The sequence below is a fragment of the Felis catus genome, chromosome A1 (assembly GCF_018350175.1).
Source record: "Felis catus isolate Fca126 chromosome A1, F.catus_Fca126_mat1.0, whole genome shotgun sequence".
NCBI lineage: Eukaryota > Metazoa > Chordata > Mammalia > Carnivora > Felidae > Felis > Felis catus.
The window spans coordinates 75,765,527-75,789,924 of record NC_058368.1 but is presented as its reverse complement, the minus strand read 5'-3'; positions in this window follow the sequence as shown (position 1 = coordinate 75,789,924).

Here is a 24,398-nt window from a genome sequence, read left to right as displayed (position 1 = left end):
AACTCCATGCTGTCAGCACAGAGCCCAATGCGGGGCTCCAACCCACGAACCATGAGATCATGACCAGAGCTGAAGTCGGACACTTAACCGACAGAGCCACCCAGGCGCCCCAAGAGTGCATTTCATTAATGTAATTAATTAATGTAGATGTACAGTTGACACTGACACAGTAATGAGAAAAAGTAACAGCCATGAGTAAAACTTACTTTCTTCTCACACCTCATATTAAGTTCTTTTACCGTGCCTTTTTCCAGCAACTACACATTACAGCCAAATCAGCTTTCTCTCAGCTAATTGTCCTCTGTACTTACCCCTTCAAAGCCCGATTCTTTCTCCTCATGACCTCTGCCTCCAGGGTTATACGAGAGCATTTTTGAGATGATACCATGTGTAACATTGTAATATATTATTCCTTTTATGGGGCTATTTCTTCCCAGTTCTTTCTTTCACCCTCTTGATTTTGGATTGTTGCTACACGATGCGAGTAATGACACATAAGCACCCTGTATCATGTGGTTAAGTACATGATCTGTGATGAGGAACTAAGCAATTCTTTCTAGAATTGATTTGAGCGGCCCTCTGAGAATAATCAGCCAGCACTTTAGAATTAGCTACCATAGATACCCTTGTTTATACTGCCCACGTCAGTCCTTTTAAGTGCATTATTAATAGTTTATGTGACTCTTTGATGTTTGATCTTAGTGTTTTCATACAAGGAAAGATGATAAAGTAATGCCACTTTTATTGTGCTTTTTGATTGCTAATTGTTAAAATTGTATAGTATTTCCTTCAGGTTTAATTCCTTTATGACTTAATATTGTTATGGCCATCTTTCAACGAAGTCACATTACCCACCCACCCCCACTGTGTTATCTTTCCCCTCGTCTTTTCTCTTTTCTTTTTTTAAAAGGAGGTAACATTCCTCTTCCTTGATGATTTGCCTTTCAGTTTTACATGGTTTTCTTTGGCATTTATTCTCTCTTTTTTAAGACTTTCCTTTTTAAGGCCAATTTTAGGTTTACAACAAAATTAGGAAGGTTTAGAGATTTCCCATATGCACGGTGCCCTCCATTATCAACATTTCTCACTGCTGGGGGAGGGTACATCTTTTACTAAAGATGAATCGACCGCTGACACTTCATAACTATCAAAATGGATAGTTTACCTCAGGATGCACTCCTGGTGTTGTATGTTCCATGGGTTTGGACAAAGGCATAATAATTTATATCCATCATTATAATATCATACAGAGTACTGTCACTTTCCTAAAAATCCTGTGGTCTGTCCAGTCATTGTTAGTTACTCTCCTAAAACCACTGATCTTTTATTTTATTTTATTTTTTAATGTTTATTTATTTTAGAGAGAGACAGAGAGGCAAAATGAGAGCAAGGGAGGGGCAGAGAGAGAAGATGACACAGAATCCAAAACAGCTCCAGGCTCTGAGCTGTCAGCACAGAGCCCGACTCGGGGCTCAAACTCATGAACTGTGAGATCATGACCTGAGCTGAAGTCGGCACTTAACTGACTGAGTCACCAGGTGCCACATGAAACCACTGATCTTTTTTATTGTCTCCATAGTTTTCAGAATATTTTTCAGAATATCACGTAATCAAAGAATGTGCAAAGCTACAGGAAGAGTCTTGATTTTTCATTTTGAGGAATTAATGCGATTTTAATTCCAAAATAAGTATGGACTATTCCACTTGTATATTTTCCTAGGAAGATTACCACATTATTTATTGGACATACATAGATTTTATTCCAAATATTTTATTTATTTATTTATTTATTTATTTATTTAAATGTTTATTCATTTTTGAAGGAGAGAGAAACAGAGTGTGAGTGGGGGAGGGGCAGAGAGAGAGGGAGACACAGAATCCGAAGCAGGATCCAGGCTCCGGAGCTGTGGGCACAGAGCCCGACGCAGGGCTTGAACTCACAAACGATAAGATCGTGACCTGACCTCAAGTCGGACACTCAACTGACTGAGCCACCCAGGAGCCCCTATACCAAATATTTTCATATTTACTTAGCATAAACAGGAACTCAGACATTCTTAACCCTGCTTGGTGTTGACATTAATTTTGAAGACCCTTAGCAGCTAAATAGCTTAGTCTAAATTGACAGCAACCTTGGGGCGATGTGAAAGATTCTGTGCTTAAAATATTTAAGTTTAAAAACCTGAAGAGCAGGAATTGAACAGCCCTGGTCTTGTCTTAGAGAGAAGGGACTGGTAGAGGGCAGGAGAAATGCTCCCAGGGAGAGAAAAGTGCGTGGACAAGGCACACTGTTGATTTGTAAACCTCTACGTTGTACTGATGATACCCAAGGCCTGGGGAAAGTCTTGGCAGTCTTGCCTTACAAACCTAGACTGGAGGACTGATTCCTACGGTATTTCCAGTTTCGCAAAGTACTCGGTCGATTAATTTTTAACTACAGCTTCTGCCAGTTTGGTAACAGCTAAAACTGGATGTGAAATGAAGTCTTGAAATGAAGTTCAAGTTACTTTACAATAATAAGATGGACGCAGCTTTGGAGTATTCCTACGTACTAAGACTCTCCAGTTACCTTACAAGGGTAACAGAGGATTACTCCTGTTTTGAAGTTCTTCTGAGCTAATTATATTCCAAGTTTCCTCGTCTTGTTATGTTTAAACATGCAAGTATATATTTCAGTGAATTTGGAATTAAAAATATGATTCTGATTTTTCTCTAAGATATTTTCCCAGCTTGCCAAATGCGAAATATCCAGTTTTGACTAATTTTTATTGAAGGAGATACGGGGCGTGAAACTGACACAAAATATCCTTTTCTGCAAAGTTAAAATCTTGACATATTCTTTCTTTCACCTGCCTTTCGGGAACATGGTAAATGCTCCCAAAATGTGAGAGACAACATTTAAGAAAATGCCACTGCCTTAACCATGGCTGATATTTTGAAATAATTCTTGACATTATCTGTCTATTGTGCCTTTTCTTCCCTTCAGTACCTCCCCAGATTCTACCCCGGTGGTAATTCCCCCACTGTTTCCCTTAGCTATGCCTCTGCTTTAAATAGCAGCCTTCAAATCTTGTCTTCTTTGGTTTGGTTGTATGTGATGGAAAAGATGTTGATTTCCACATGTATGTATTCACTAATGGGAACTACTTTTTTTTTTTTAATCAACCTGCTTCGTAATCTCAGAGATATCTCAAATGTAAATAATAGAAAAAGAGGCTTTAATAGAGTATGTTGTGTCAGAATGTTATGGCTAAGAGATCTAAAATCTGTCCAAGTATTTGTCATCAATGTAAAAGGCAGACAAGAATCACTCCAAACTTAAAGCAAAAGCTGTCTCCTATACTTGGCCATCATGGTGAGACCCATTGGGTGCTCCCTCTGACATGCGCACACGTGAAGATCATATGCCAGGCAGATGGCCGACATCATCCTTGCTTGGTTAATGGCCCACATGTGATGTATTAGTATATTCACCTGTACATATAGATGTATTAGTATATTCACCTGTACCAATTTTACATGAGCAAACATGACTAAAGCTGAATTGTAAAGAAAGACCACTACAGAATAACCACTTGTCTAATAAATGACCCATTTGCTGGCAGTCCAGATATTTGCATAGAGAGGACGGGAGGAGCTATGTTCTGAGGCACAGAACATAGCTAAAAAAGCTAATTAATCTGGTGGCCTAAGGTACGGTCATGTTGGTGGTCCCAACATTTAAATGTAGGTGCTATCTTGTAAGTTGAGTCTTAGCACAGACAAAATCTGACCCAAATATCATTTTTAAATGCAATATTTGGAAAGCCAATAAAACACTCTTGTAACTACGACCTACACTGCAGTCTTTCCAGTAATTTAAAAATGCTTCCTGATGCCAGTTGAATTTTATTTATGTACAAAAAGGAAACTATCTCGGAAAAAAAAATGCACACCGTGGAACAAAAAAAACCACTCTGGAGGGCATAGCTGCAATGGATGTGCCAAATCAAATTCTGTCTTTTCTTTTTCTTTTTACAAACCATCAAACCCAAAATGTCTTTTTTTTTGCCTTAATATCCGCAAGATTCTGCTACGATGAGACAGCTCCCAGAGGTTCATTGCTATTTTTAATATATGAAGGAATATTGTGGACACAACGTGTATGCTCGTTGTAAACCATTTTTACTGGACTCCATCTGAAAATCTAGAAAAATGACACTGAGCAGACTGAGAGACATCTGAAGTGTCTATCAGCCAGGCAGTGATTTCTGGTACTTGCCAAGTATTTAAATTAAATTTGGATATCTACCTCCATGTGTGCTTAGCACGTACATATTTTCTTTAGGCCGCAGACTTCGAGTTGCCGAGAAGTGAAAACAGTCTCCTTTGTTTCCAGATAAGATACGGTGTGTTTTCTTTAGCTATTTCAACGTTATTATTAGCCTCTAAAATAGAAAATAGTTTGATAGTAATCTAAAACAAAAAGAGGCATCAGGATATGGGTCTTTAGTGTGGAGTATGATTACTAGTTACATTACTTGTAACTAAAGTTCCATGTCTCTTTATTTTCCATCAATGTCCAAGTAACATTTCAGATTTAATTGCCTCTGGTGTTTTGCACCTTTTAAAATATATTAAAGTATATTTATTTATTTTGAGAGAGAGAGAGAGAGAGACACCAGGGTAGGAGCAGAGAGAGAGGGAGAGAATCCCAAGCAGGCTCCATGAACAGGCTCTTATGAACCGTGAGATCATGACGTGAGCAGAAGCCAAGAGTTGGGTGCTTAACCAACTGAACCACCCAGGCTAGTGGGTTAGAGTTAGTAGCCACTGACTCTCCTAAAGCCAATGTGGAAGAGAGAAAGGTATTTCAGAGGTGGCTGCTCTAACCCTCTAACCTGTTTTGCAAATATTGAAACAACTAAGTGCTGAGTCATCCATGAGAAAGAAACAGAAAAAGGAGAATATAGGGGCGCCTGGGTGGCGCAGTCGGTTAAGCGTCCGACTTCAGCCAGGTCACGATCTCGCGGTCCGTGAGTTCGAGCCCCGCGTCGGGCTCTGGGCTGATGGCTCAGAGCCTGGAGCCTGTTTCCGATTCTGTGTCTCCCTCTCTCTCTGCCCCTCCCCCGTTCATGCTCTGTCTCTCTCTGTCCCAAAAATAAATAAACGTTGGAAAAAAAAGGAGAATATAGCTCTATGACCAGTGACACTTATGGTCGAATGATCTTAGGAAAAGGGGGGGGTGCTAATACTGATGCCCAGAATGAGAAGTTTAATGGATATTTTATTTATATTTTAGGTAAGTTTCCTTCATGCAAGCAATTCAGATGAGGTCCATTTTGGCCACATGCTACTGAATACATTAGAACACAAGTGGAAAACTACCGATTCAAGTAGAAAACCATGAATTTAAAAACTGGTGAGATGGCCCATATTTTACACATGTTCTATTTGGCTGTATATGGCAGTATATGCTTTACTATCCCTCTCTTTGTTTTCTTTCTCTCTATTCATTTCATTCCTATTTTTCGAAGCAAGAGATTTCCATTTAACAATGTGAAAGACCAGCGCACCTGTGCCTTAGAACAGCCACATTTGGAGGTAATATTCCTTCAAAAGCATCTCATGGCTTTATTGGCATCTTAATTTACATCGGTTGCTTAAAATTTATATCATATTTCTTTTTTTTTTCAACGTTTTTTATTTATTTTTGGGACAGAGAGACAGAGCATGAATGGGGGAGGGGCAGAGAGAGAGGGAGACACAGAATCGGAAACAGGCTCCAGGCTCCGAGCCATCAGCCCAGAGCCCAATGCGGGGCTTGAACTCACGGACCGCGAGATCGTGACCTGGCTGAAGTCGGACGCTTAACCGACTGCGCCACCCAGGCGCCCCTATATCATATTTCTAAAGTGTTCCCAATTAGGTTATATCCAGGTATGCAGTTAACTTCTGTACTACGAAATTAAAAAATATATTAAACATGCATTTTGCTCAAATTGCAGGGTAAAGCCTAGGTAGATAAAAAGAAGTAGATGAGATATGGTCTTAGCCTACGATTTCTGACTCTCTGAAAAATTAACTGATTTTGACCAGCGGTCAAAGAAAGGCAAATTTCTCTTATCACAACTTAGTGGTAATACTAGAAATATTGTCAGTGTGCCTCAGTTCCAAGAAAACCCCTAGGAAATAAGGAAAGGAAATTTCCTACCTGGGAAATAAGGAAAGTAAGTTATAAATATTTTAGGTTCTAAAGTTTTCATTTGAGTCACAGGACTGACAGGTATGCAGTCCAGTGGTTCTCAACAGGAGGCGATTTGGGCCAGTATGCCATCTAGTAGGGAGAGGCTAGGGACACAGCTCAGTACCCTGTGATGAACAGGGTCCCCCATGACAAAAAAGTTACCTGGCCCCAGATATGAGCAAGGCAGATTACTCCACACGTGATATGAGAAGCAGACTGTGATGTATTTTTTATTAGTCAATAGCCAAGACGCTTATTGAATTACAAACAACTCATCGACTTTGTTCCAAAAACTCAGTCAAGGTGGCTGAATGGGATTGTGGGTACCAATAAAGAAATTGTATTAAACCATTTGTCCACTCACTGAGAGATCATCAATAGTTAACCATAAAAATACGGGACAGAACAGAAAAAAAAAATGCTGTGAAACAGCTTAATTGGCAATGCTATGGAATCATTTCTTTGACTAGTTATTTCATGATGTAGAAAACACGAGCTTTAGATTCAAGGCGACATTGGGAACATGGCCTCTTGGCCTTGCCTTTCTGAGTCTCAGTTACTCTCTTCTATAAAATAGATATGAGTGTTTGCGGGGCTATTGTGACTATTGGGAATGAGACTACACAAGTCAAGCCAGATGCTAGGGAGCTAATAGAGAGCCGCCATTTTGCTAGTCCCACAAATGTCAGACTGCTTATTAGCATTACCATTGGGAGGGACAGTACATCCTCCCTGGCCATGGTTTATATGGGATTCAATATGAATAGTAGAAGAAGGAAGGATCTGTGATGGGATCCCCTTGAATCCAACTCCATCGTTCTTTTAGCTTTTGGAAGTTAGATAATTTTCTTAATCTCTCTGGAAATCTCCATTTTCTCATTTGTAGAACTAACCTTAATAAATTGTAATTCATGGGCTGTACCCAATGTTCAGAAGGGTGTTAACATTGTGTATACAGAAGTAAGAAGAGCCATTCATATTTGCACCTTTACCCAATCATATAGGGCTAGAAAAATAAAATATACATCGGGATGGGTAAGGCAATGTTAGGAAGGAATATTGGAAAATTATGGTTGAATCTTCTCTGTTCCTAGCCTACTCCGGTCTATGAAAATCACGCCTGATGAAAATTAATCCATTCTTCCCTGATTGAGATAGTTAATTATCATTGGCCCATATTGATGATATTTTATTGCCATGATCTCATTATCAAAGGGTGGATCCAATTAAGGACTTACTTATATTATAGTACTACATAAATTGAATAGGACATTGCTCACTAACACACGTGTCTAAATTCATTATGCCAGAAAAAAAAAATATTGCCAGAAGGCTGCGTGTGATAGTCGTGTCTGAATTTACCAACAGCCTAAATTCCAAGTTCCCTACAATAATCTCCAGCATGTTCAGTTTCTCCCATGTCCAAAAAATGCATAGATTTGAATTTTCTCCATTTCCAAGTTCAGTGTAGATCCTCCGTTAGAATTCGTTCCTGAATTATTTCTCTGCCATTAGGGAAAGTTAAATTAAAAATCTTTACCACTTTAAGTTTATCAAAACAGATCACCTATTGTCGCCTGCTTATGTTAACTAAAATGACTACTTTTAGAAACAAGTTGAGAATTATGAGGCACTTAGGAATCACTTACAAATAATGGCTGCAAATTACTATTTTTCTTATCTCGAATTATCAAAGTTTTTAAATGCTGCTGATTGAACTTCATAAATTATCAAAACCAGGTCATGAGAATTTCCCCTCGGAAGGCAACGCCTCTCATGATGTTGAATTTCTCCCTTCATGTGCTTCCTTGTGAATAATTCTAGCACTTGTTTGGGCTACCATTAATGGCATATATCAGAACATCTCTGACTTGATAAATGAAGTTGGTTCTATAAGGAGAACGTAACTTGCTTGGCCCCAAGACTGTTCAGTGAGTTCCTTAATGTTATTGTTAATGGACTTAAAAAAAATGTGTTGCTTCATTTTTAAGCCTGTACCGCACTCTTAACAAGTGATTTACTGTTTTGTAAAACACCTTTTCATGTGAGCTGACAAGTTATGTCCAGGGAGCATAGATTCCATTTGTAACTTAAAATAATTGTAAAGACAAATCAACCCCAAGAAATTGGGTCTATAACAAAAAACCATGTATAAACCCTCAGAGTTGCAGTGTTTTTCTAGTATGAGCAGTAGAAGTAACAAAATCATGTTGATATTAAGCATGAGCAATGCTTTAAAGTGAGTGGCTGCCTTTTTCTGAGGTAGAATAATTCATAACTCAGCTCTCCAGAGGCCACTTCTGTATTACAGCATATTTCTATCCTCAGCAGTAATGAAAGATGTCATTCGGATGACCTGAGGTCTACAATTTCGTGCTATGGAAAGAAAAAGTTATCTCCTTCCCTCCACAAGGACCTTCTTCATGACTAATTAGAGAGTCCTCTGTTTCCATCACAGTGAGCTGCTTGGTTGGACCTTGCTGTACCATTGTCAGAGCTTGAACAACATAGATCTTTAGGCTAACAGAAAACTTTAAAGTTGATTTGTCTTACTTTTTTTTCCCCTAAATAATCTTGGAAATGATTTGTGTAAGTTTTCATTGGTAGTTCATGACCCTTGGAACCTATCCTGATTTCACGTGGATGTTCTATGTTTATTTAGTGCAAAGAGGGAGCTAGATTCTCTGATGTTTCCAATATGAATTCCATTATTCATGGGTCTGTTTCGATTTTTTAATTCATGTGCAGTAGATCTTACTTTTTGGTTTCCTAAATTAACTGAGATTGGAGTTTTAAATTCTTTGCTCTTCAGTTCAAAATAACTTTTTCCCCTAATAATATATTAGATATATAACATAGAACTTATTGTATATATAATATAGAACTTCATGTTCTAATGCTTGACAAATAAGGTTATCTTTCAACATCCTAGGCACAACTTTCCAGAATTCCCTGGAAGCAATAGTGGTTGGCAAGACCAAAGACTTGAAGCACTTTGGTGTGTGTTTTTCTACCAAATCCATTCACTCGCAATATTTCATCAATGTGAGAATTAGGAATAATATTTTTTTATCCATGTTTTTCTTTAAAGGTGATATATTAAAACACGCTAATTCCTTTGTTTATTGGCAATAGTCTTAAAATAATTATTTTAAGACATTTGAGGCCTGGAACCCTGAGGCATTGCATTGTATTTTATTCATCTAATATTGATGAGGGAGCATGGGGCAAGCTGAGGGCTAAATATAGGCTGACTCCTGCTTGCGCGTGCAAGTACACACACACACACACACACACACACACACACACCCCTGCAGGTGGAATATGTGTGATATTCCTCAGACACTCCTGGCTACACAAGAATAAAAGAACAAAGGAAAGGGTTTTAGCTGCTGGCCATGGTGATGTGGGAAACTAAGGCAAATGAGAAATTAAAATTCCCTTACTGCCTACGGCCCATTGACAAGTCCTTGAAACCCGCAGAGTGACCTCCCTCCAGGAGCTCAGCTGCCTCCATGATGACACTTTGCTGGGGGCAAAAGAGAATCTTGGCTTCACATTATCCCAACCTCAAGGATCCTGTCAGTCTACTTCCTTTATCTCAAACTGCCCCAAGATACATGCAGGCAATCCTACTCCAAGCTTATGGCCCCTGATATGCATCTGAAGGGTTTCATGAACTGAGGATTTTTTTTTAAGATTTTTTTTCCATGTTTATTTTAGGGAGAGAGAGAGAGAGAGAGCAGAGGAGGGGCAGCGAGAGGAGAACTGAGGATCTGAAGTGGGCTCTGTGCTGACAGCAGGGAGCCCAACGTGGGGCTCAGCTCACAAACCAACCGAGAGATCCGGACCTGAGCCGAAGTCTGATGCTCAACCAACTGAGCCACCCAGATGCCCCTGAGGTTTTATTAAATGGCAATAAATGGTGTTTCCTTAGCAACAGCTAGCCCCTCAAGGGCCTGGAAACCTTGCGTTCAAAATTCCTCAGAGACTTACTCTATCCCTGACCCCTCTTAACTTGAGGGTATATGATGAGTTACCCATCAAGACCCCAGTGCAGCTCTTCCTGCCCAGGGGTCTTGTCCCCACGCTTTAATGAAATCAAAAGAATTCTTCCTTGGCCATCAGCTCTAGACTCCATGAACTCCTCATTACCCCAAAACGTCATCAACATGATTTGTGAATTTAGTACATGTATTCATTCCGTAATTCATAGTGGTACTAACTCTACAAATGTTCATCGAATACTTAGACTCCATCAGGCATTGGTCTAGTTTAGGGAGGACACAGCCATGAATGAGGAAAAGCTCCCTGCCCCCATGCAGCTCACATACAAGCAGGTGAAAAATAAACACACCCGTAAAATAGCAGCTGCTTGTGACAGGCCATAAAGCCAAGTGCCCAAAGGTGACAAATAGAGATTCACTGTCCTCGTTTGTAAGACAAAACACAAGGTTTGATGTTTATTTATCCCACAACTAGAGCACAGTGAATTGATCCTTCTTCAGGAGTCAGCAAATGTAGCAATATTGTCTTGGAAAAAAAGATGATGGACATGGGATTAGGGCCAGACTATCTGCTTTCTAGCCTGGGTTGAGGCACGCAGTGTAGATGGGGAAGTAGTCCTTTTATTTATTCATGAAGTAAACAGTGGCAAGGAAAAAAAAAAAAAAAGGACCCGATTTAGGTGTCTCTTCCACTGAAGTTGCTTGCGATTTCAAAGAATGGCAACAGAGAAAAGTGATATTCACCAAGCCCTGAACAGTTTTTCTCGCACCTTGTGAAAGGAATTGGGCTGTTAGTTTCACTGTCACACGCAGAGGGATGAAGTCGAGTTGGAGAGATCACCCCCCATGGGAATAATAGAGTGGGGCCAGCCCCCCTCCTCCAGACTCCCTTCCCTTGCATTTCCATCATAAAGGGCCAGTTGAAAGCTATTTGCATAGTTTCTAGTCCTTGAAAAGACATATTGTTTCCTTTTCTTCCCTTATTTTGATAAAACAATCTCCTATGCAGAGGGGACTGTGACTGGCAAGCTTAGCCTATCTTGGTTCTGGTCTAGAGCGCAGGATAAAGTGCAATCCAATTTGGAGACCTATCTACAATTTTGCTTAATATTCCCGTAGCGAAAAGTCAGGAGATTTAGGAGAGAGCTATAATTGCCCCATATTTAAGATATTATTGAGAATGCAATGGACTGAATTTAAAATGCACTTTGAGAGTCAGCCTACTCATTTCGACAAAAATAATACTTTTTTCAAGTTCATTTGCCGAGTTCCAGTGAATTCTTTTTCTAGGTTTTACTGAAGTTAAAAAAAAAAAGTTAATGAAACGGTTTGTGGTATAAGAGGTTATCAGTGGTGTTTGCCATTATTCCTTACAGCTTTAGATGCATTTACAGCCTATTTATTAGTACAGTTTATAATGAACCTGGTACAAATAAAAGAGAGTTAAGGAAACCTGAGGCGTGATTGCAATGGCAAGATTTGGCAAAATTTAATGGCGCAGGTTAGGAATTAACTACCCACCTCCTCTGATGGTCCATTTCTGTCTCTGATCTAACCTGGAATGATCTCGTATCATTCACATGAAATTCATTTTGCGGTTTTCAGAGTCAAACGATGCCAGAAGAGCACAAACTGACAAAAAGGAAAATGGGTTCTGAGTAACCACCCCCTTTTCTGGTCCTAGGGCTTGATAGACATTTTTGTTCTTGTTCTGCCATTTTTTTTTTTTTTTTTAGCAATAAGGTTTGTGTTTCCTTTTTTTTTTTTTTTTCTAAAACATTTATTGGCTGGTATATTTTGTCAGCCTATTGGATAGGAAGGTTTTAGTTCTAGTTCATTGATTTGTTTGCTTAATGGCAAAAAAAAAAAGAGACTTTTCACATCTTCTGTAATTCCAAGGCCATTAGATTTCTTGGATACTTTGTGTTGCTGCTATACTTTTATTAATCATTATTATTATTGGCTTTTTGAATGTTAAACATCTTAATGGTTCAGCACGTTATTTTTTTTCAATGAGTAACTTCCCTTACAAGATGTATTAGAAAAGGCACCTGGGCTGTGTTAAAAGGGTTCACAAGGTTGAGACTCACCATATCTGAGGGCATTAACTGCAGGTTTCTGATAGCCCTTTCAAGCTGATAACAATTAAAAGCCTCCTGAAGGACTAGACTTTTTTTGGTCCTAACAAAAAGGAGGAGAAAAGGTTGCCAGAATCATCGCCACATTCCACTGGGGGAAAAAGGGAAGGAAAAAGAAGAAAAAAAGAAAAGCTTGTCTCTATGATAAAACACAAGGGAAGAGAAATGAGATTTAAAAAAACACAAAACACTAGAATACGTGTTTGACATGCTGTATAGCAAGTCTTTAATTGTATTCTTTGTCACTTGATAGGATAAAAATGTAGACACTTAATAGAAATTAAAAAGCCATTTTTCTTAACTTTTCTCTGTGCCAGGCCTGGTGGATAAAACCATACTGCCAAAGACCTTGGCCTGGAGCCATTATTTGTGTAACTGCTTCTTGTTCAGAAATCAGAGAGTCATTTAAGCCTGGGGTAGACAGCTGTGTGAAGTGTTATCAAGTAAGAGATGTCTGCAGATTAGTAAGGCAGTAAAGTATGCAGCTGGCAGTGTGATCTGAAATGCAACAATTTTTGGAAACGCTTGGGAGCAGAAAGAATGGATGAGGAGAAAGAAGAAAATTGGACGCCCAGACTAAGAACATGACATATATATATATATATATATATATATATATATATATATGGAATATATATGAATATCTGACATTAATTCTCTCAGGGAAAAATGATGTAAAGCTAACCCTACAAAAAGTCTTCTAAGATAAATTTTGTATTGAAGATTGGGGCCAAGGAAGACCTGACCTATAGCGCAATCATTTCCCAACGACGTTGTTCGTATGATTGCGTAATAAGGCCAATAGGACGGATCTGAGTTGGCGATCTGTGCTCGAGGATCACGTTATGCGTGTGTGTGTGTGGATTCGGGGTCTGCCTTGATGGAAGAAGCTTTCTAGATGAGGCAGAATGAACCAATGGGTTCGTGTGTGCCGCCCCTCCTCCCCACCACCCCGCGCCCACACACCATTTTTATTTCTTCTTAAATGAATTGCTTTTACGTTGAAGAGGGTAATCCTGCCACTTGAGACTGTGAAACAATAGTTTGCTTCATCACGATGCACCAGATAACAGCAATAGTAATTAACGAATTCCAGGTCAATGGGCGGATGCAGGGAAGCCTCTCAGTTAAAAACCAACAGGGGTATCTCCTTTTAGCTGACATTTCCTGTTCCGTTTGTCTGGTGCAGCCTGACAGGACACCACAAAGCTCAAGAGTGTGAAAGCGACAGGGGTTGGTTTGCCTGCGGATCTGCAGTGTGGTCAGGCCTCCATGCAAAACAGCTCAGCCCTTCCCCACGTGGCATCCGCGGGGCTGGCCCCGAAGGCCGGGTTCTTGGACAGCTGGGACTGGAATCAGTGTAGGGATCACTTGGCCTGACAGTGGAGGCTGGATATCAGCTGGGATTACAGCTGGGCCTGTCGGAACACCTGCACGTGTTCTTACCACGTGACTCCTTGGCTTGTTGAGGGCATGTCTGCCAGGTTTCGAGTATCTCAAAGAGATGAAGAGAAGGAGTACGACTTGCCTGGGTCCGGGCCTTGGAAGTCACTAGCGTCCCTCCCGCCCCACTCGCAGAGTTCCACCCAGGTCCAGGGGGAAAGGGACAGAGAGTCCACCACTTGATGGGCGGGATGCCACTTCACGTGTGAGGAAAAGCACGCAAGGTGAGATCGCCTGTGGAGGACCTTTTTGAGAAATACAATTGGCCACAGCCTGTCTGAGGACCACAGCTCCCCATTTCTTTCTCACATGCAAAATACCTCGGAACCCTCCTCCAAGAACACTCAGGCTCCTGCCCTCGTGATACCGCTTGGAGCTCTTCTGCCGCATCATTTGGGTCGTCTTCAGGTGTAGACGATGCTCCTGAAGTACAATTCCTTCACACCGCTCTTCAGGGATGTCCTTTCCATCGGAAAAGCTGTGCCCTAAAGAGACGACTTACCTACTCAGCTCCCCCACTGCACATCGAATATTCAGTGGTGACTTGGGCACAGAATAAGGACTTTCAATACTCCTGCTCTGGAAGGGGAAGCATAGGAGGCATGTGGTGGCTCTTGTCCATAGCGATTCCAAAATCCCATAAGACACGTGTTGCCACTTCCTTGGTATTTTCTTTCTACATTTCTTTATCTTTTGAGATAAATTAAAGCTCTCCGTTATGGAGATGGTGTTTTTATATTGGTAGGAGGGAGTTCTTTTCTTAGAAATTCCCAGGCTGGGGTGCCTGGGTGGCTCCCTCTGTTAAGCATCTGACTTCACAGGTCATGATGTCACAGTTCGTGAGTTCAAGTCCTGTACCAGGCTCTGTGCTGATAGCTCAGAGCCTGGAGCCTGCTTCGGTTTCAGTGTGTGTGTCTCTCTCTGCCCGTCCCCATCCCCATCCCCAAACACAAATAAACATTTAAAGAACTTAAAGGAATGCTCGGGCTGTGCGGGGGTTCATCATTTCTCACTAGAGGGAAAAGGAGATCTCAGAAACTGAGATTGTCGTAGATTGTCCTTTCTGAAGCTGATACTACAAAGGACCCCATTCAGCACTCTCTTCTTACTGTGTGGTGTTGACCTACTCCCTTTGAGTGAGTATTCTATCCCTCTGAACCTGAGTAGAATTTAGGGTGCCCCAGATGAGAGAGCTTGGCGAAAGTGATGCAGAGTCAGTCAGAGCAGAGCGAGGTCAAGCCATTCTGCTGTGCTCGCCCAAGAGTCTCATTTTTAGAAGCCAGTCATCATGCTGAAGGAAAACCAAGCAACTTGGAGAACACACACGAGTGTTCTAGGTGACAGCCTTGGTGGACTGAATGATTGTGTCTTCCCAAATCGATATGTTGAAGCCCTAATCTTCAATATGGCGGCACTTGGAGGTAAGACTCTGGAAGTTAGATTTAGCCGAGGTCATGATGGGGGACCTCCATGATGGGATTAGGATCCTTGTAAAAAGAGGGACAGACGCCAGAGCTTCCCCTCTCTGCCACGAGGGAGCATAGTGAGAAGGCAGCTAAATGAAAGCCAGGGAGAGGACTCCCACCAGATGCCAAAACCGCTGGCACCTTGATCTCAAACTTTGCAGCATGCAGAACTGCGACGAGTAAAAGTCTCTTGTTTAAGTTAAACAGCCGCGGTATTTTGTTATAGCAGGCCGTGCTGACCGATACAGAGCCCCATCTGAAGCTCCAGCCGACAGTCAGCATCAGTTGTCAGGCAGGGATGAGCAACACTTTGATGAATCCGGTCCCTCGGGTCCAACTGTCCCAGCTTCTCCTCCTGATTCGTCACGGGCAGACACGAGGTGTCTTCTCCGAGTCTGGCCCACGTAGCAGATTACTGCAATAAATTAATTAATTAATTAATTAAAGCAATAAAGCGATTGTTGATGTTCAAAGCCACTGGCTTAAAGTGTATTGAAACATAGTTTGGTACCAAGAAGCAAGTTCTTGGTTGCTATTCTAACGACCCAAACATGGGGCATTAGCTCCGGGACTAGACGGGCGGACAGAAACAAGGAGAGTGTTAGGGACACTGTTTAACGAGGGAGTCTTGGAAAGGGTGTGAGCATAAGCCTGGTGGGTCTCAAGGAGGCTTTTGGGACAGACTTTGAAGGAAAAGCAGAAAAGTGATATTAAAAAGCTAACGGAAAAGAAACCCTTGTTATGTAGTTTCAGAAAGTTTTGCCACACCCTGCCTAGAGTAACAAAACAAATTTTTTTTTTTAATGTCTTAGTGAAGCTTATGATCTAGGGAAGAGATTTTCAGGCAGGACAGTGATCTGCGAGCCACTTGGCTTCATGTCACGTCCTTTGATAAATGTTGGAGGAGAGAGGTATCTGGAGAAAGAACTGGTAAATGTGAAGTTGCCAGGGCTTGCTGGGTTGGGAAATAAAACCGTTCCTCATTCCTCGCCTCTCCAGATGGCAAATTATGCTGAAATTAAGAAATGACTTTTGGGCAGAGGATGAATCCACTATCAGGCAAACCTGGTGGAGAGAGAAAGCCAAGGTTGTGACGGTAAAACCTTCGTTAAGACCTCAGAGTGATTTAGGGTGGTGCCTCACAGGCCCTTTCAAACTGGCATTATTTGTGTGATCTTTAATATTAGTTTACTGTGATGAATAATATTTATTTAGGGGAGAAACTCAATGCAAGCCTCTGAGCCTAAGTGTCCTTTTATTGTGAAATAATAGAATTGTGTATCAGCCGACCAGCTTCTATTTTTAATCTTCAGAGTATATAGTATTTAGTTAATCATTGTATTAATCAAATTTATGAGGCGAGCAGGATAAATCCCGTTATTCATTTCCCCAGTGGCATTAGAGGTTCACTTCAAGATCTATGCACCTCGTTACCCCTCAGCCCCGTACTAATTCTTTGATTTCAGGAGAGTCTCCTCCACACCAGGCACGGTCCGTCCTCATGGCCTGCCGTGTCTCCTGACATCTCAGAACAACCCCCTACAGGCAGGGTTATTACACCCGGCTGTCACAGGAGGAAACAAAAAAGCCCAAATGGTTAACTGTGACTTCTGATGCCACATGACTACGTTGTTGAAGAATTAGAGGTCTAATCTGGTTTTTAATGACTGAAAAATGAGCAAGTTATCTTTCCTTTTCACCTGGCCATCTTGCATACACCAGAGTGATAACCAAAAGAAAAGGAAAGAAAGGAAAGGCACTTGATTTCTAGCATTTTTGCTCTAACATACTGAGACTTTATCGATTTCGTATCTCCCAAAAAGTTCTCTTAAGACATGTGTTGATATCAACTATACAAAGAGCTTATACTTTACATTTTTTAAATTTATAATTAACATGGAACAGATCATTCCCGTAACATTTACTGAATAATTTTTAGAGAACTGCTAATTTAGGGGTGTCTTGTTTTTTGATATTTTTTTCCTATGAAGATATCATGATCGGAAGTTGAATTTGCATACTAGCTCAGTCATATGATACATATAAACAAAACAGATACTCCATGTTTAGATGGTGAGTACTTTATTTATTTTCAGATTCCACATGTGCTATGTTCACCCACTGTAGGAAATACTTGAAACACTTTATCTGACAATATAGTGGCAACCTTATGTTCTTCTTAAACCGGAACTGTCCTTAGGGCTCATTGGTTTGGCTGTGCAAACCCCAGCCATGTGAGCTACATAAACGTTCTTCTTTCATTCATTTGTCCATTCATTCATTCTTTTTTTTTTTGTAAGTTTTTAATGTTTATTTATTTTTGAAGGAGAAAGAGACAGAGCATGAGTGGGGGAGGGGCAGAGAGAGGGGGAGACCGTCCGAAGCGGGCTCCAGGCTCGGAGCTGTCAGCCCAGAGCCCGACGCGGGGCTCGAACTTACGAGCCATGAGATCATGAGCCATGAGATCATGAGCCGAAGTCGAATGCCCAACTGACTGAGCCACCCAGGTGCCCCATTCATTCATTCTTTTTCCAAAAAAATGTATTAAACGAGGTATCAGATGCTGTGTTAATCCTGGAGTTGTATCTAGGCAGTCAGAAGGAAAAATAAAGTTTAAATGCAGTGTGGTGAGTGTTAGCGTAGAGCATGTACAAGGTACGATGGAATATCAGAACTCAGGTTCCAGGAAGAGATTTTTAGTGCAAAGACTCATAGGACTTAAGCCAAATTGAGCATCTAGTTGGTGAGCGTGGAGAGAACCTATCCCCGTTACCAGAGAGCAGGGGAAAAGGGTTTATTTGTAACTGAGAGGCAATGAAGTGAACAGCCAGCACCCTGATCCCGAGGGTGAGGAATTAGGAAATGATAGTGGTGATTACTGGTCCCTACATCACACCTGGGGCTCAGCTGGAATCCTGCACTGCTGGGAATTTGGGATTTTGGAATCTCCCAGAAGCTTGTTCACTCACATGTCCTTCGTCAGTGCTGGACTTCGTCAGTGCCAAGACTAGGATTATTGAACAAAACTCCCTCATGTTGCCTCTTCAAGCAGCTTGGCTTCCTTAGAGCATAGTGACCTCAGGGAATCCAGATTTCTTGCTCCGAATGCTAGAAACAAGTAGTCCAGTGAACTGGGTGAGAGCTGCATCACTTGGTGTCACCCAGCTCCGTGAATCACACAGAGCCACTTCTGTTGTGTTGTCCCCGTTACAGGCCATCCGCAGGCCCTCCCAGATTCCAGGGGAGGAGGACATGGAGTGTCAAAGTCACATTGTACAAGAGCAGGTGCAGTGGGATGGCCGCCTCCATCTTTGGAACAAGCGATCTCTTACCACTCGCCCCTCTAACAGCAAAAGAATCCAACTGGCTTTCTCGTAAGTCTCATCTGTTTTTACCCGTGATTGGCTTTACATGAGTTTACGATTAAAACGATCTTTTGCACCTTTGTAGATGTACTTCTGAATATTGAATCAAAGCATTTTGATGGGAAAATTTGTATTGTCACTGAAGAAGGGACGGTATCCAAGAGTGGAGTGTGCCAGCATTATGTTTTTGGCATTCACTAGTTTGTGAAATTGTAACATATTCGAGAAGGATGGTATATTAGCGACATGATGGAAGAAGCCCTTTTAGTTTTCATTATCTTTTTAGCAAAAATAGAAAGTGAGTAGTGAAGTACTCTCAAACTTTGCTAAGATAATCCTTTTTTTTCCCTTAGATCCTTGGAGTCTTTACAAACTCTGAGATTCCATACATAAAATTCTTCTGTTTTCCAAGCTTCTCTGTGATTGCATTTGCTTACTTGCCTTCTGTGCAGGACACTCTTTCTAAATTCTCCTTCTGACTTACTGTGTCCAACAATTATAGGCCAGTATATAATTCTACACAATTTTCTTGAGCATTTTTATCATCTTGAGTGGTTTTGTTATCATCGGTGTTCCATTTGGCCGTCGCTGAACATTCAGGACTCTGGACACATGTCTTCAGCTGCCTCCTGGGCATCTCCACGGAATTATCTCAGAAGTTGCCTGAACTCTCTAGGTCCAAAATCGAAACCACCATCTTTTCTTCTAACTCAGTTGCTCTTTTTAAATTTCCTTCTCTGCACACTGGTATCATCATTCATATGGTAGCCCAGACCGGAATCCCTAAGATTGATGTTGCGTTTCCCGACTACCCTAACCTCATTCATAGACTTCTTTACTTGCTGACACTGTGGCTTGGTGCTCTGCCTGTCCACCCACCCAGGTCACCACTGGCCCCATTGGGGCATTTATCTTTCCTCATCAGGTCACCCAGCCTCTCACAGTCTTAACAACTCCCAATTCATTTCCCAAAGAGCTGCCATAGAAATATTCTAAAAGGTGAATGTGATCGTGTCACCACCCTCCTTAGATTTTTTGAGAAGGCGCCACATGGAGTTCCAACAACACAGTTGTGATTCCGAGTGCCCTCTATTCTTCTGTTAACAAATTTAGGACTACGTTTTTCAGCCATACTTGACTTCTTAAACCGCTATATGGTGAGGTTTTTCACAGGATCTGTGCTATAGCTCTAGGTTGCCAGTCTTCAGATCCCTCCAGTGTCTTTGTTTTGGTTTCCCCTGTTGCCTTTGGGCTTCCCCACATCCTCCTGGTCAGAGAGCATCTGTGTCTTGCATTACTTTTAGCTGCACATACACTCCTGATGTGGTGCTAAAGTGTGGAGAGCCAATTGTTCAAGAAACTCAATCTGTTTGTGAGCTTGTGTTCCTGAGACCTGACCTTCAAAGCGTTGTGTTTAGCTGTTTAACTTTCCCACCCCTCCCTTAGTTGAGACAGGAAGGCTAGTGAGCCTACAGGGAGGTCACTAACCTCCCCCAACCCTCCACCAGGCTCGGGTAAAGTCTTTCCCTGCAGTTAGACCTTAGTTTTGGAAAACTCTTTGAGCATATTTCACAAGGGCTACTCTCCACCCCACCCCACCCCACCCCACCCCCGGGTCAAAGCCAAAAGGAGATTTTTCTCGGTTCCTCACTAGAAGAGCCTGGCAGGATTCTTCAGGAAAACCCATGAAAATGTAGAGTGCTGACCTAGCACTCAGTCCTGAGAGCATCTCATTTTGGTGCTACCATAGTTCATCAGCATTGCCATGTAAATCTTCCTTCTGGGTTATGTCTCCGGCAGCTTCTGCTCAGGTAAGTTGACCTCACCTGTCAGATTTCAGGGTGGTAGTTTGCCTGCGACTTCACGTCTCTTGAGGGCCCAAGAAAAGATGTTGATTTTCACTTTGTTCAGCTTCTTCTTATTCTGTGTATCAGAGTGATGACTTCGAAGCTCTACCTGTCAGACTATTGGACGTCAATACTTTTTTTATGAGTTGGCAAAAAGTTATTGGGCCAATTATTGTGTACCTACTTTTGTATTGGCTGCATGACTTGGGTATTTATTTATTTCTACCTTCCTGGTTTCTAAAATGCTTTGAATTGCAACTGACCACAGGTCCCCATTTCCTTTAAACTGCCACAAATTAAACAGATGCTGAGCACTTGTTATGGCTATGCATGTTTCCCATGTTTCCCAGGTTGTCCTGTGGAATGTACTCATCACCACCTGGAGAATCAAATGCCAGCTCGCTGTATACGGGAGCAGAGTGAAGCTGCAAGACGTAGAGTATCCAAACTCACAGGTTAGAAAGAGGCAGAAGCTGAATTTTCGTTTAGGTTTCTGACTTCAGGTACACAAAGATCTTAAAATTGGGGAAGCAATACTTAATCACTTGAAATAGCCATGAAAAATGCAAGATAGCATACATTTAAGTGGAAGATTCTGCAGTAATAGCACCTCAATTGTTTTTCCCTTCTTTGCTGCCATGCAGTTATAGAGGCAGGGATCCTTTCCACTTCTCCATTGCTTGAGGCACGCTAGGAACATTCTTCTCTCTCCTCTGTGGCATATCTAATTCATAGCTCCTGATACAGTGCTGGAATATGGCAGGTATTTTAAGCAGTTTCCCTCACTTACAAGGGATCACTCCAGCAAGGGTTGACAACAGCTTTATGGGACTGACAAGATGAATCGCAGTAAACTAATGTAAATCATGGTTTTATTGATAAGAATTTGATTTTCAAAGCAGCAAAAGCTTATATTCCTTCTCTCTAGAGGCAGGATTGAAAGAAAGAGAACTTTACTCTTGATGGACTTCCCAACCCAAAATATATCATGGTCCAGAGAGGTAGTTCTATCATGACATTTATGTTTTTTTTTTTTAGCTTTATAGATTAATCCTTTTAGTTTTACAGTATGTTATAGGAAGAGGAAGAAGAAGAAGAAGAAGAAGGAGGGGGAGGGTTGGGGGAGGTGGAGGGGAAGGGGAGGGGAAGGGGGAGAAGGAGAAGGAGAAGAAAGAGAAAGGGAAGAAGAAGAAGAAGAAGAAGAAGAAGAAGAAGAAGAAGAAGAAGAAGAAGAAAAGAAGGAGGAGGAGGAGGAGGAGGAGGAAGTTGTTTCCTGACAATTATTTTTTTCCATGAACATAAGTTGCCTCTTTATGTATTTAGGAGTATTAATTTATTTGTAGTCTCATGCCATGTTTTTTTGTTTGTTTGTTTGTTTGTTTGTTTGTTTTTTGGTATCATGGAACATTCCAACATTCACTTACCTCAGGTGAGTCAACCTGCCAGTTTCATTGGTTCTGGAGACTTATCTTCTTAGCATTTGGTTATATTATCTGTCTGTTCCTTAGATTCTATGGTTAAGAAATAGAAATGTATAAAGTAAAAGTATTTATAAGTGAATTTAAGTTTCTCCACCTGTTACATAATCCCTGTCATTTACTGTGGGCAAATGGACTTTAAGTAGGTCTTTCAGATTATTCTTTCATATGTGAGTAGCAGATTTTAGATTCTGTATCCTAGAGGGAATTATAAACATCAAAGAGCTCCCATAACAACCCTGGGAAATGTAGACTCTTATGTCTATTTTGTGGAGGAAGAACTTGCAACATGTAGTCAGCTGACTCTGAGCAGATACTGAAGAGTTTCCCATAAACAATGAGACACAGTCACAGAAGCTTTGGACAGAAACACACACACACACACACACACACACACACACGAACAAACAAAAAAAAAACAACAGTGGTATTTGGCAATCATTTTCATTTTAATTTTTTATTTAGTAAATGTTAATATATTTTTTTTTTTTTGCTACATGCAGGGCATTAAGCCTACGCACGTTCTTACTCATTTCGCATGGATGTTGTTCTAAGTGCATTCTTGTTACATGAACTCATGGTTAGTTGCCACCACAGATTGATCTGCCTTCTTGCTTCCATCTTTTTATCATGAACTTAAGAACAGCTGCTGTTTGGTTTACCAATTCCCCACCACCTTTTCCTTTTGTGTAACTTCTTTCCACACCCTTTTGCATACTTCTTCAAGAGTTCCAAAGAAGAGATGCATCTTCTCATCCTTCATGTAATCCCATCCCTTTTGCTTCTTGAAGTCTAGGATTTGCATACTTAATGTATTCTCTGTCCAGTACTTTCTGTGCCCATGTTCTCATTCATGCTTCCTTCTCACTTCTCCACTTGAAACCCCACTGATTCTCTCTCTTTCAAATGACTATTGTATTTTGCCAGGTTTTAATAGTCAGACCCTCTGACGTGTGTTCTTACGTTCGTTGTGACCATTCCCCGAGCACATATTCCTGTTTGCAACAGCTTGCAGAACCTTTCGAATTTAGCACAGTGCTAATTCAGATATCTCAGTGCTATAGATTTAAAGTTTGTTCCCTCCAAAGTCCATATGGTAGAATTCTAACTCCCAAGGTGATGAGATTGGGAGGTGGGGGCTTTGGAGGTAATTAGGTCACAAGGGGGAACCCTTCATGAATGGGATTAGCGCTTTCATGAGAGAGGCCCCACAGAGCTCCCTCACCAGTTTTTTACTATATTTAATCTTTTAAACATTGTCTCTTCTTAAACCATTTAAAGGTTTCCTTTATTTGACATTATTGGGTAAGTCCCCTTCTTCAAGTTATGATCTTTCTAAGCTTTTGAATTCTCTTGGTCTTCTTGAGATCATATTTTTCTGAGATGATTGATAGAAGATAGATAGATAGATAGATAGATAGATATTTTTTCTCTCTGATTGTTTCTTCTCTGCTTTTCTCACACGTCACTCAATGCTTCCAGAGGAAAATAATCCAGCCCTCTGATCTTACAGTCTGACCTTACACCATCTGTTCAACTACCCACAGCCTTGTAGAGTGGATAACTGTACATGGGCTGTAGCAGATAAGAAACAATGTAATGTGTACAGCTAAAGCATTAAAGAAATAGAGTAATAGCACTTCTTCATTTCTATTTAAATAAACTCCGTTTGCATGTTGAGATCCTATACAAACAGACTCATGAGGTAGGTCTGCCATTTGGTCTTGAGTCTTTGCCCAAGAAGACTTACTAAAGAATTTTTTTTAATTTTTTTTAATGTTTATTTATTTTTGAGACAGAGGAAGACAGAGAGTGAGTGGGGGAGGGGTAGAGAGACGGAGACACAGAATCCGAAACAGGCTCCAGGCTCTGAGCTGTCAGCACAGAGCCCGATGCGGGGATCGAACCCACGAACCGTGAGATCATGACCTGAGCTGAAGTTGGACGCTCAACCGACTGAGCCACCCAGGCACCCCTAAAGAATTCTTCACGTTACCAGATCTTCACAAAAGACTCCATGCTGGACTGTTGACCTGCTCCTGCTTTCAGTTTGCTTATAATTAGCAGATGCTTTTGGATACTAGGTAAGGGTTTTGTAGCCATTTCTCTGTTTTACAATCATTAACAGGCCATGATGCTCTCTCAGGAAGACTAAGACATATTTTACATGTATTTCCTATGAACTCTTTTCCATTTTTGAGCCTTTCTTCTCCTTCCCCAGCCCTTTGCTCAAACCTCCACCTGCTATCAAAGAATGGGTCTTCTATTTGAAGCACTGAGCTTCTGTGTTTTCTTCAACTCCATCTATCTCTTTCCTGTTTAGCCCAGGGGATCTCTCAAGCCTCCATGGGAGGCTCAAATCTCCACCTGTCACTCACAGACACGTCTTTCATGTATTGAAGCCTCTCCACCAATTCAGGGTTTAGCT